The sequence below is a fragment of the Pelodiscus sinensis genome, chromosome 17 (assembly GCF_052426305.1).
Source record: "Pelodiscus sinensis isolate ZL-2025 chromosome 17, ASM5242630v1, whole genome shotgun sequence".
NCBI classification, from domain to species: domain Eukaryota; kingdom Metazoa; phylum Chordata; order Testudines; family Trionychidae; genus Pelodiscus; species Pelodiscus sinensis.
In genome coordinates this window covers 30,731,891-30,745,882 of record NC_143068.1, presented here as the reverse complement: position 1 = coordinate 30,745,882, position 13,992 = coordinate 30,731,891, and the positions used below count along the sequence as shown (strand labels likewise).

The following is a 13,992-nucleotide window of genomic DNA, read 5'->3' as shown; positions in this document are numbered from 1 at the left end:
CGCGTGTAGCCGCGCGGCACGCAGTCTGAACTAGCCAGCATTTAAAAATGGCGCCGGCTGGGATCATGCAAATGAAGCCCGAGAAATTCAAATCCCGGGCTTCATTTGCAGCTCTGTATGACTACATTAACCCCCCTAGTTCGAACTAGGGGGGTAGTGTAGACATACCCTTAGAGACCCTGAACCCCAGCTCCCTTCCCCAGGCTCAGCTCAGAGCCCCCCTCACACTCCATATTCCTTAACCCAAGACCAGAGCCTGTACCCCAACCCTCTGCCCCTGCCTGGTGAAAGGGAGGGAGATGGGAGGATGGAGTGAGCAGGGGCAGGGCCTCAGAAGAGGCACGAAGGAGGTGGGGCCAAGATATTTGGGTTTGAGGTAGATCCTGGGTTGCATTTAAATTCAGAAAGTGACTGTGTGCTTCAAAAGGTTGGGGACCACTGCTCTAGCGACACGGAGCACTGTCGATGTTGCTCGTTGCCCCCAGAGGTCCTGGGACAGCACTATCAATAGTAGCACTGCCCCGAAAAGCCCTCCGGCCTATCCCTATCCCGTAGGCACCACCAAGCTGAGTCCAGGTATAGAAACGAAATGCTCCTGTTTGCCCATTGTCCTGTGTCCACCCTTCCGCTCAGATGGACACCCCAGTGGATTGGATGGCACTGAGTTAGAGAATATAACGGATGGAAGAGACCCTCAGGAGGTCACCTAGGCCAGCGGTTTTCAAACGTTTTTTCTCATGACCCAGTTGAAGGAAATGCTCGATGCCGTGACCCACCATCATGTGACTGGAGTGTGGGCTCTGGGGAGGGGCTGAGGAGGAGAGGTTTGGGGGGTCTGACTTGGGGGGGCTCAGGGCTGGGGCAGGAGGGGCTCACCTTGAGCCAATGGGAGTGTGGAGCTAGTGCGTGGAGCAGGGGCAGTGCATGGAGCCCTGTGTGCCCCATCCCCCACATAGGAGCCAGGCCTGCTGCTGGCCGCTTCTGGGGCACAGCACAGTCTGTGGTGCCAAGACAAGCAGGGAGCTGCCTTAGGCCCTCCTCCCCCCACCCCACTGGTCACCTGACCCCCCTGCAGCAAGGAGACCCAGCGCCCGACATCCCACCACCCGGGTAGAGACCTGTAGTTTGAAAACAGCTGAAGTCCCATTTGCTCTTCATACAAGGACCAATCCCAACTAAACCATCCCAGCCAGGGCTTTGTCAAGCTGAGGCTTGAAAACTTCTAAGGATGGAGATTCCACCCCCCAGGCTTGCTAACCGGAAGGGGAGGCAAAGGGTGAAATTGCCCTGAGACCCAGCAATTCAGCAGGGATAGCAGCTGGAAGCCCAGGCCTATTAAATCGCAGCTGGAGTGCCAAAAAGTGTGCTCCAGGCAGCTGTGAGGGTTGTCAGCAGGGGGCGCACACCAAGTAGAGTTGAGGGCTGGCTACCTCTAGCCCCACCCCTTCCACCCAAGGCCCCGCCCCTCCCTGGAGAGTGAAGCTGCCCTCCCACCTTATCTGGAGCCCAGTCCTGCTGTCATCCCCTCTCTAGGGAACCCTTCCAGTGCTTCACCACCTTCTAGGGACATAGTTTTTCCTAATATCCAACCTAGACTTCCCCCGCTGCAACTTGAGACGATTGCTCCGCGTTCTCCCATCTCTCACCCCTGAGAACAGCCTCTCTCCATCCTCTTTGGATCCCCCCTTCAGGGAGTTGAAGGCTGCTCTCAAATCCCCCCCTCACTCTTCTCTTCTACAGACTAAATAAGTCCAGTTGCCTCCGCCTCTCCTCAGAAATCATGTCACTGAAATTAAATGTTTAAATCTCGACTAAACCTTGGGCAACTTCAATTTGCCCTTCCTGTGTGTGTGCATTATGACATAGGCAGGGGCAGATGACCGTTTTGCGGGGCCCAGGGCAGCATAATCTTGCAGGGCCCCCCTTTGTCACAGCGCATGCGCGGGGCTTTTTGAAGCGCAGGGCCTGGGGCGGCCGCCCCGCTCGTCCTGCCATATATCCGCCCCTGGACACAGGCGTTGATCACATGATCCTGGTTTTTGCACTGAGCCCAGACCTGACTGGGTGCCGAAAGTGGACCTGCTCTAGGGAAGAATTCGGAGTGTCTCATGAAGGAGGCTTTGTACAGATTGTTTTATTGTACAGATTTTAAGTGATTTAACACTGTTCTGACCCATTCTTTAGAATGCCCCCGATCACTGTTGTGACACAAGTTACAATAAAAGTGTGACACGAGTTTTATCCTGGGGAAATCCTTTGTCAGAGCCAGGTTTTATTTCCAGCAACCCACACTAGTCCAGCCTGGCTTTTTTCAGGTTAAGGAACAAAACTGAATTGTTTAAGGAAGAGGAAAGAGATTCACATGCTAAAATCAATTGCATTTTGTCACCTTCAAACTCCTGGCGTTTGCTATTGACGCCCATCGAGCACTCCAGTCCAGACAGACAGACAGACACAAAGGCTATGTCTACACTGGCGCTATCTTGCACCAGAGCTATGCAAATGAGGCTAAGCGTGGAATATCGCCGAGCCTCATTTGCATATTTAATAAGCTGCCTTTTTTGCAGAAGAGGCTCTTGTGCCAGAAGGAGTGTCTACACTGCCCCTTCTTGCGCAAGAAAAACCCTCTTGCGCAATGCCGTTATGCCTGAAAATAATCAGCGTAACAGCAGTGCGCAAGAGGGTTTTTCTTGCTCAAGAAGGGGCAGTGTAGACAGCCCCTTCTGGCGCAAGAGCCTCTTCCGCAAAAATAGCGGCTCATTAGATATGCAAATGAGGCTCAGCAATATTCCACGCTTAGCCTCATTTGCATAGCTCTGGCGCAAGATCATGCCAGTGTAGACATAGCCAAAGAGTTCTGCTTGCAGTGCTGGCTGGCAAGGAGACAGCCGGACACTGAGACAGACGATCAGACATAAACTCCACAGCAATAACACAGACATCGTTAGAGCAGAGAGATCAGTGTGCACAGGAAGGGTTAAGGTTTCATTACAAAGGGAGGTTTGCAAACTTTTTCCAGGGACTTCAGCCCTGCTTTGGGGGAACTGATTCACTGATTTATCCTTCCCACCAAGGGGGTGAGAAACTACAGGATAGACCTCTCCAGTCCGGCACACTCTGATCCGGCAACATCTGTGGTCCGGAATGATTGTAGTTAGCTGGATGTCCACTTAGCATGGGTGCAGACACGTTTCCTGCAGTTGCATAACATGTTTATGGCTACCAGTCCTGGCTCTCACTGCTCTGTGCTGTTATTTAGCTCTAATGGACCCCTAAGTGTCTTCTCAGAGCCCAGCAAGCAGTGGAAGTGTTGGTCATACTGCTAGACAATATTGACTTCCCGTGGTTTGGCAAATTCTCTGGTTCAGCACCGGTCAGGCCCCGAGGATGCCAGACTTGAGAGATTCAGCTTGTCACTAGTTCTGATGGTGTTGTCCTGTAAACGTGAGGGCTGTGTTTAGACTGGCAAGTTTTTCCGCAAAATCATCTGCTTTTGCGGAAAAACTTGCCAGCTGTCTACACTGGCCGCTTGAATTTCCGCAGAAGCACTGATGATCTCATGTAAGATTGTCAGTGCTTTTGCGGAAATACTATGCTGCTCCCGTTCGGGCAAAAGTCTTTTTCTGAAAGACTTTTGCGCAAAGGGCCAGTGTAGACAGCAGAGATTTCTTTTCCACAAAAAAGCCCCGATCGCGAAAATGGTGATCGGGGCTTTTTTGCGGAAAAGCGCGTCTAGATTGGCCACGGATGCTTTTCTGCAAAAAGTGCTTTTGTGGAAAAGCGTCCTGCCAATCTAAACGTGATTTTCCGAAAATGCTTTAATGGAAAACTTTCCCGTTAAAAGCATTTCTGGAAAATCATGCCAGTGTAGACGTAGCCGAGGTTTATTCAAAGCCAAAACTCATTGCCAAGCTTTAGAGCTGCAAGTCCGGGTCAAAGTTGACTCAAGACTCACAATTTTCGTAGGCCACTCTGTTTTATTAGCAAAGCGCTTTGCTAATACAACCAGAAAAATGAGACCCTATCCCAAACCCAAGCCACCTTATTTATACAGATAAAAAGATTGAACAGACAAAAGATTGAAAAAGGGCAGGAATTGACAAAGTTACCTGGGGTCAGTCAAGTATCTCATTTCCTTATCAACTCTCACCAATCTCTTGTTAATGTCTCACTGTCACCCTTAAGTGGAATATTTGTCCTCTGCCTCAACACCCTTCTTCCTGCTTACACACAAACACCTTTACCTTAACATCTCTCTTCCTGCTAGAGGAACACACAACATTTCTTTAATTCATTCTACTTTTACAATATATTTTAGTCTACTTTCACATCCCGCACAGGTCAAAAGCAAAGGAAATGTTTGCAAGCCCCCTTGGGACTTGAGACCATCGGTGTCTACCTGGCTCCCCTGCCAGTCAACAGCTCAGGGAGAAATGGAGTTTTTGAAGGGCTACAATTTCCAAAGACTGCCCCGGGAACAAGCCACACCTGCCCACAGGACAAAGGGTTTTATTCTAGCAAAATCGATTGTCAGCACAAATAGCTGTCTGACTTGTGCTTGCAGTTTAAGTTGGCAGAGGCACAATTCATCTGATTGGTGCCTGCATTTAAACGGTGTGTGGAAATTGTATCGGAAATAGGCAGAATGTAGAAAATTGCAATTCCATTCACTGCTCCTTTTTTTACTGTCCATTTTACTCTCTCTCCTGCTCCCCATTTTCCTCTCCTTTCAACCTCTGTTTCCCTCCCTCCGCCTTCTTTCAACTAATGGGATTTATTCTTTGACAGGCCTGGCAGGGCACTAGCTCTTGTGATTGGTGGCAACGCAGGCATGCCAATAAAAGTCGGACAGTGCAGCTGATGTTTATCAGCTCTTTTGCTGACAAAATACTTCCACCCTCAATGAACAGCATTCTCATTGTCAGCAGGAGAGCGCTCCTGCACACCACACGCTGATCACACTGGTACCTGCTGCCGCAAAACTTTTGTCTTGGGAGGCGAGGGGTAACACCTCTGAAGGACATACGCTGTGTCGTTCAGTGGCCAGTGTAGACACAGCCAAGCCCGCTGATAGACAACTCAGCTGTAGCAGCCTGAAAATTGCAGCTTTTCAGAACCTTGCGTGCACGCTCTGACAATAACCAAATCACATGCACCTGAGACATCACTGGGCCAATTCATGCCCAGTATTTAGAAAAATGTCTTCAGTGTATAGTTAAAGATGCTATCCTAACCTGATATATCCCCAGCTGGGGAGAACTATCTATTATCAGTGTGCATCTATGGTTAATCCATCGGGTGTTCTAAAGGAACAGGCAGACTCACATTGATGCTACATTAACATAGTATTTCTTTGACTTACTATAGCTATAAAGGAAGGTGGAATGTGTCTTCTGGACTGTATTGGGAAGAGCAGTGAGAAGTCCTGTGGCACCTTATAGACTAACTGAAGTGTTGGAGCATAAGCTTTTGTGGGCAAAGACCCACTTCGTCAGATGCATGTAGTGGGAATTTCCAGAGGCAGGTATAAATATTCAGGCCAGAATCAGGCTAGAAATGACGAGGTGGATCCAATCAGGGAGGATGAGGCCCACTTCTAGTAGCTGATTGTATCGGGAAGAGTTACCAGAACTGGGTACTATTAATGACACCCATGTAATTTACGGAAGAACCACAAGAAGCTTACAGCAAGCTGGTAAATGATATTTGTACCAGTACTGGGAGATGAAGAATGCATTTAACAACAGTTTTAGTTACATTTAGTACTAAAAATTTCACTGCTGGTCATTTCACAGAGAGCACCACGCAAGTAATCATTTCAGATGAATATTGTTGAGGAAGAATACAAAGGAAGAGTTGCCCAACCTTCCTCCAACTTGCGTTGTTAGGCTATGTCTAAACTATGGGTTTTTTCAAAAGTCGATATGCAAATTCTGTGGGAATTTGCATATCTTCTTCCAATCGCTTTTTCAAAAGCGGCTCTTTCGAAAGCAAAAGTAGTCTGGATGCATTTTTTTTGGAAAAAAACCCTTTTCGAAAAACTGTGTGAACCTCTTTTTTTTAGGATGAGCGGGGTTTTTTTTTCGAAAAAGGGTTTTTTCCAGGAAAAAAAATGTCCAGCCTACTTTCACTTTTGAAAGACCCACCTTCGAAAAAATGATCGGAGGAAGATATGCAAATTCCCATGGACCAGGGCTTTGATTTGTACAATATTGAAGACTGTTTAGATTTTCCATATTCCACTGCTTATGATTACGATGGCAAATCGCTTTTTCCTTCCATCTTTAAAGATTCTTTTATTTCAGTACAAATATGGGAGAACAAAGTCTAATATCAAGTGCATTAAGCATACCACCAAGAGCTGTAAAAACCCTACATTTTAGTCTTCAAGGACAGTTCAAAACAGAGTGATTCCATTTCTAATGAAGACATTTACAGAGTAAGCCCCAAAACTAGAGCTGTAGTAAAATAGCTCCCAAAAGGTTATTTTGTGGGCATCTGTTCTTTTTTTAAAAGAAGGGTAAATATTTATTCACCTACCTGTGTTCTCACTAGTGCTGATTCACCGCTGTGTGAGAGCAGAATCGGTCACACTCGAGACTGAAGAAATGCTGATTTTCCTCTCACTTGATCTGATTCTGTTTTTTCTACCCCCCACCCCCGTGTTTGAGCCACAGAGCCCCAGCCCCGGACCAGTTGCCTGCCTGCCACATGGCCACTGCCTGAAGCCCTGGGCAGCAACCTTCCCGTTGCCTCAACCCCCAGTGGCAGCACCATGCTCACCTGTAGCCCCAAACCTCAGCAGAGGCCGCCTGTGTGCCCTCCTGCAGCCCCAAACCCCAGCAGCAGCCACCTGCCCACAGCCCAAACCTCAGCGACAGACACCCTCTGGCTCGCCACGTGGCTGCAAACCGCAGCAGCAGCTGGAACAGCCGTCTGCCAACACAGCCCCAGACGCCAGAGTAGCAGCCCCCGGCCCCGCCCGCCACGCGGCCCCAGCTGTGGGAGCAGCCATGCCACTCACCTTCCTGAGCCAGCAGGAAGGTGAGTGCTTCTGTGTGGCTGTGTGAAGGAGGTGGGTGGACTTAGACATTTTTGTGCGCGGTTGCTCAGGCGTGCACCTCCGAGGGCACACTGGTGGGTAAGCTTGAATGGCTGCTCTTCACTGCTCTGTCCTGTGATGGACGAGAAGTATTGGTCCCACGCCTTTTACCCGGACGTAAAGACAAAACAATCCTACAGCCACGCCTGGCGTGATTTTGTGGCTGTTACAATGAGAGGGAAGGAGAGTTCAGTGGTTTGAGCATTGAGGTGCTAAACCCAGGGTTGAGAGTTCAATTCTTGCATGGCCCATTTAGGGATCTGGGGCAAATTTATCAGGGATGGTACTGTTATAAGTATTGGGGACTAGACTTGATGACCTTGCAAGGTCCCTTCCAGTTCTATGAAATAGATATATCTCTATATATTCTTATTATATTTATGTCAGGGCTTCCTATCTCCTGCCAATATAACTTGTCACTTTCACCTGGAGGGGCAACAGGCTGTGATGCAGGACAGTAAATGGGTACTATCCTCATTACCAGACACCTAAAGCATGCTGTGTGGGGCACCTGGCTCTAATGCAGAGTGTGCAGACAACAGAACACCCCATGACACATAGCTCCTGCCTCACTGCACATCCACCAGGTGTCCCTTCTTTTTATCACAAGCAGGGGTGTGATGAGATGGGCTAGGCCCAAAGCCCCCTGCTGGAGGCTGGTGGCTTTGCCACATTCTGCTCCAGGAAAAAGAGCAGAGGAGAGGTCCTCCAAGCAAGCTAGAGTGGCTGCTTTTGCCTCAGCCAATCAGGGCCCAGAAAGCCAGTATAAAGAAGCTGCTGGGCCAGGGTGTGGCAGTTCCTCTTTGGAGCTCAAGTCAGGCAGACCCAGGGACAGTTTGGGAAGCGGCGGCCCCTTGGATAGTTCCGAATGTGGGCTGGATTGCAGACCTGGCTGAAGGTCCAGAGGCTGAAGACTGGCTGTGGTGAACTATGGCAAATTGCAGAACCCTGGACAGGGTGATGTGAGGCCTTTCTCTTAAAGCCTTGAAGGAGTGGGTGGATGGAGAAGCTTCTTGGGGGAGTGGCCCAGTGGGCGAGTAATGACACTTAGTGGACAACTGTTATTTACAGAGTCCCTGGGCCAGGACCCAGAGGAGTGGGCAGGCCTGGCCCCGCCCCATGTCCTAGTAGCTACACAAGGGGGTAAGAAGAACCCTGTTTCCAGGCAACCAAGAAGAAAGGGCATCTGGGATACCTCCCCTCCCAGAGCCAGTTGGAGCAGAGGAGCTTGTGGACACACGTCCTCAGCACCAAAGGGGCACTCGAGAGTGGATGAGCTCTTCACGGGCGGAGGGGAGGGGCACACTGTACTTTGAAGCAGCTAGTAAGCAAAAGCCGGCAGAAGCTGAGATACACTCTCCAATGGTAACGAGTCAGATCGTTAAAGGGACAACAGAAAAATCAGTAATCGGCTAGCTCCGCGCCGCTCGGCAGTGTATCAGGGAAATGCCAGCACGGAGCTGCAGGAAGCAAGTGGGGATTTAATAGCTCCCCCACGTATTTTCCCCTTCAAGTGGTAACAAGCTGTCCTCCAGTTCCCCCTGAGTGGCTCCTCATTACAGAGCTCATCAGGGTTTTCTCTGTCAGTGGAATAGTGTAGCGTTCGAAGGACAGGCTCTGTCAAGGGAGAGAACCACAAGCAGGCTCCACAGAGCCACCCGTCTCTGCTCTTCAGAGCGCTTGTTCCCCACTTGAGAGAGAGAGGTGCCTTTTTGCCTTCCTTCAGGCACTGATGAGATGCCCCAAAAAGCGTCAAAGAAAGCAACATGGCTCCCTCTCTGATGAAGGGGTCGGTACCAGAGAGTCTCCCTTTGGAGCTAGCTGTGGAGAGAGGAGCAGACTGGTTTTCCACCAAAGGATTTGGCAGTCGTAATTTTGTCATGCCACACCTCCGCTTTTCCACGTTTGGCTTTGCTCTTTGGGGCGTGTGTGTATGAGCACCGCTCGGCTCTTCCTCAGAGCAGCGCTTCTGATTTCGGAGCAGATCGGAGGGGGTAGGGGGAAGATAGCAGGCACTAATCAGGGCTTCATGACAGTAAGGCATGGTTGCATGGTGGTGTTCTGTGTAATCACATGGGCTGTGTCTAGACTGCATCCCTTTTCCGTAAAAGGGATGCAAATTAGACACAGCGCAATTGCAAATGAAGCAGGGATTTAAGTCCCCCCGCCTCATTTGCATAAACATGGCTGCCGCTTTTTTCCGGCTCAGAGCTTTGCTGGAAAAAAGCGCCAGTCTAGACGGGGATCTTTCGGAAAATAAAGCCTTTTCTGAAAGATCCCTTATTCCTCTTAAAAGACTGGTGCTTTTTTCCGCCAAAGCTCTGAGCCGGAAAAAAGCGGCAGCCATGTTTATGCAAATGAAGCGGGGGGGATTTAAATCTCCGCTTCGTTTGCAATTGCGCTGTGTCTAATTTGCATCCCTTTTACGGAAAAGGGATGCAGTCTAGACACAGGCACATAGTCCACATATCAGAGGCCTCTCTAGGCCCTTGGGCTGCTTCTTTCTCTCCTGGATTATACACAGAGGCTCCGTCTACGCCGCAGAGTTTTTGTACAAGAAGCCTTTTGCGGAAGAGACTTTCTGCAAAAACTTATTGCACAAAAGCGCATCCAGACCTCAAGGTGCATTGCAAAAGTGATGTGCTGTTGCTCAAGAGAGCGCTTCAAAGACCTTTTAAGGCTTCACTTCAAAGAGAATCCTCTGAACTGTCATTCATGCTTAAATTCGACACTTTACACTCAAATTTGAATAAAGACCCTAATTATCTTACCCATTACAAAGATAGCTTCCCCAATTATCACCTCTAATATCATTAGCTCACAGACATTTACCTCCTTTCCTTCTCCCCCCCGATCCCCTTTCTGTTCTGAAATTTGATTTGTCCTTTTCATATGTGTTCATTTTTTTAATTGTATCCTTTGGTATATATGGTTGTGACAATTTTCTTCCACTATTTGATCTGAGGAAGTGGGGCTGGCCCACAAAAGCTCATCACCTAATAAACCATCTTGTTAGTCTTTAAAGTGCTACATAGTCCTGTTTTTTGTTTCAGCTGCACCAGACTAACACAACTACATTTCTACCACACTGCATGGACACTCTTGCGCAAGAAAGCTCTGATGGCCATTCACAGCTCTGTACCACCCAAACCCTTCTCTTCTGCCCATTTACTTGCGCAAAAGCACACTTGAGGTGTGGGCGCTCCACTGGTTTTTGCACAGAAAGGGTCAGTTTTGCCCAAAAACCTTGTAGTGTAGATGTAGCCAGAGAGTTTAACCTTAGCGACATGATGCATTATAGGATTCCCCTCCTGCTTTGTTCCCCCAGTCTTGGAGGAGACACGTGCAGTTCCCAAGACCAGGGAGTCAACTCCACTCTCTCAGCCAATCTAAGCACTCCTAGCCCCAAAGAAGTCCATGTCACTGGTCCAATCCATGATTTGGAAATCCAAGTGTTAGTCAGAAAGGGAGATTTGCAACTGGCTGCTCTTTGAGGAGTGCAGTGTCGACACAAACATCCTGCAGGTAATGAACGAGGAGGGAGAATCCTAGCATATTTGGCTGTTATTGACGTCAAAGAGCAGAGCTCATTTCAAGACACGCACTCAACACACACTTCTCCCTGGACATAATGTACCTCCAGGGCTCTTCTGGCATCACAGACCAGCTGGGCAATTTATTTCTAGATGTCCAGGCTTGTCAATAGCCACCTTTATGTGGAGTGTTTAATGTCCAGAACTGAGCAAACGGACTGCAAATGTTACCTCCTGAAAAACTGAATAAAAGGTCCCAGTCTGGCTGGTAAAGCCATTCGCTTTTCATTAGCAATGTGGCCCCTGCTTTAGTGAGTGATTTATTCCTGGACCAGCGCTGGTTCCTGCCTGTGGATTTAGAAGCACTTGCCAAAAGTTTCACCCAAACCTTTGGTTTGTGTTTTGGCCATAAATGTGGCCCCCGGCTTGCCAGGATCCAGCCCCTTGAGGCTCAGTGTTCTCCCCTCCCTCCACATCAGGGAGCCATTGCTGGAACTCCCGCCCCCCCAAGACTGGAGCACCAGCGCTGGCTCAGGGGGAAGAGCCCCGAACCCTGGGGCTGGATCCAACTCGTGGGCTCTGCCAGGCTGGGGAGGAAGTGAAGCCATGAACTGCTGTACCCTCTCCAGCGAGAGGCTTTCCCTCCGCCGCTCTGATTAGGTGCAATTGAGACCAATAGGAGCAGCAGGGGGCGGTGCCTGGGAGCAGCATGGGACACAGAGCTATGTGCATACCCGGGGAACAGCACCAGATAAGCACCCTCGCCCCCCAGATGCTCCTGCACCCCCAGGCCATTCCTGCACCCTACCACCATCCCAAACCCCACAGTCCTCTTCCCGGCAGCCGCCTCCCACACAGTGAACTCCTCATTTTTGTGCCCCACCTCAGAGCATGAGGAGGCCCACAAAATCTACTACCCTGGGTCCCCTAAGCTCTGATGTGTAAGGGGAATGTGAGGAGGGTCTTTGTGTGGCCCTGACTGATTTTTCTGTGGGTGAGCAGCCCCCCAAAAGCTCAAAACCCCAAAAAAGTTCCCCATTCCTGCGATATGCCCTATGGTGGATAGGGATTAGCTGTCTGGATTTAGCCATGGAGCTGTTTTATATTCTTACCACCAGGTGAAGGGAAGAGAGAGGAGATGAAAGGCAAGAGGGGGCTTATCATACATGGGTTTGATCAAAACAGGGTTTATACCCACCTTCTACAGAGCCTCACCTTCCCTGGGCCCAGTTTGCTCCCTGTGTGGGCCCATGTCCTGCCTGCTCCCCACAGGGAAGTGCACAAGTGGGGAGAGCTTCTCTCCGCCCCACACAGCCTCACTGGGCCCCAAGCTGTGGGGGGGAAGAGCCAGTGCCTCTGGCCATGAGGAGAAGGGGTGGTGGAGGAAAGCCAGCTCTCCCAGGGTGTGTCCAGACTCCATGCTTCCGTCGACGGAGGCATGTAGATTAGCCAGATCGGAAGAGGGAAATGAAGCCGCGATTAAAATAATCGCGGCTTCATTTAAATTTAAATGGCTGCCCCGATCTGCCGATCAGCTGTTTGTCGGCAGATCGGGAGAGTCTGGACGCGATGCCCCGACAAAGAAGCCTTTCTTCATCGACACAGGTAAGCCTCGTGAAACCAGGTTTACCTGTGTCGATGAAGAAAGGCTTCTTTGTCGGGGCATCGCGTCCAGACTCTCCCGATCTGCCGACAAAGAAGCCTTTCTTCATCGACACAGGTAAACCTGGTTTCACGAGGCTTACCTGTGTCGATGAAGAAAGGCTTCTTTGTCGGGGCATCGCGTCCAGACTCTCCCGATCTGCCGACAAACAGCTGATCGGCAGATCGGGGCAGCCATTTAAATTTAAATGAAGCCGCGATTATTTTAATCGCGGCTTCATTTCCCTCTTCCGATCTCGCTAATCTACATGCCTCCGTCGACGGAGGCATGGAGTCTGGACACAGCCCCAGTGGTGGTGGGGTGGGAGGAGGAAAAAGCTAGCTTCATCGGCCGTGGCAGGGGAGGAGGCGGTGGGGGGAGAGCCAGCTTCTCCAGCCCCGGGGGGGCATAGAAAAGCTCTTCCAAAAAAGGCCACATTTTGATTCCTGTGCATGCCCTAGCCTGCCTGCATTTTCTGCTCACAGCTGCACTGCTTGTGGTTTGGGAGGGAATGCCTAGCTCTATGCAGCAGCTGTTACCCAAAGGAGGCGGGGCTGTGACAGACCCCACCCACCCTTTTTGACCAATGAAGATGTCTGGGAGCAAGGGGCTGCTTGTTTCCTTAGCGGCTCTTGGAAGTCATAGGTTTTCCTGGGGCATATGCCTCCCACAGCTTTCCGCAGGGCTCTTTGTTTCTACATCGCTGTAGCATATTGGGAATTAAACCCAACAAGAACAAAACGCTGCTAGATTACGCACTATTTCAGGAGAGGATTTTGGCTTCATGCTTAATGCAGCCACTGATGAACAATCCCCGGGGGGTGAAAAAAAATGCTTCCAGATGGAAAAGTTGTGTGTAATGGACTAGCAGCTCATAACACAATCAATCATTCTGTATTGAAATCCCCAGCTGATGTGGACAAGGCTGGATTGGAGGCGCTTTAAAGGAATGCAGAAACATTGAGCATACACATTTGTCTGTAGCTATGGCTGGGGGTAAGTTTTCAGACAACACTGCTTTTTTGTGCCCTCCCCCTCTAAAATGCAGATTCTAGTAAAAGAAAACATTTCCTGAAATTGCATCAAACTTGCAGAACTGTTTTGGTTAAAAAAAATTAGACCAAGTGGAATTAATAATGGAGATTGCCTATCTCCTAGAACTGGAAGGGACCTTGAAAGGTCATCGAGTCCAGTCGCCTGCCTTCACAGCAGGAGCACGTACCATCCCTGACAAATGTTTGCCCCAAATCCAGGTGCATTTGCTTTTTCAAGCTGAAGTGACTTTTTCACTTCTAACTTAGTTTTGGTTGTATTTGTAAACAAAGATACAAAAAAGTCCTCCAAAGTGAAATGTAACCTGTCTTTTCACTCCAAACAGAATATTTCATTTGCTCCAAATCTATTGTTTGAAAAATTGTTTTGTTTGTCAAAATACGTGTAACAATTTTGTTTCAGGTGGATGCGAAATGATGGAGTTGATTGACCTTATACTTCGGGCACTGACCCGAAAAATCGGTTAGTTGCACTGCGATGAATCCCCCAGGCTGCAACCTCCAATTGGGATACCACTGAGGTCTCTGACTTGCCAGCCTCAGTTCCCTCTTGCACTCTGCTGCTATTATAACTCACATACGGAGGCTACGTCTACACTGCAGGCTGAGTGGCCTGAGAAGTACCTTGCTCTGTCAAATGTTGATTACCATTCAGCTGCCTGC

General features: G+C 49.5%; 1 long non-coding RNA gene across 1 annotated transcript in view; it reads left to right on the top strand.

Moving 5' to 3' along the window:
* Window positions 1-13,275, top strand: part of LOC112547379 (uncharacterized) — a 29,788-nt gene extending 16,513 nt beyond the window's left edge. The window contains exon 3 of the long non-coding RNA XR_003091118.3: window positions 13,188-13,275. This is a non-coding gene — a long non-coding RNA (uncharacterized LOC112547379). The remainder of the gene's footprint in view (window positions 1-13,187) is intronic.
* Window positions 13,276-13,992: the final 717 nt, after the last annotated feature.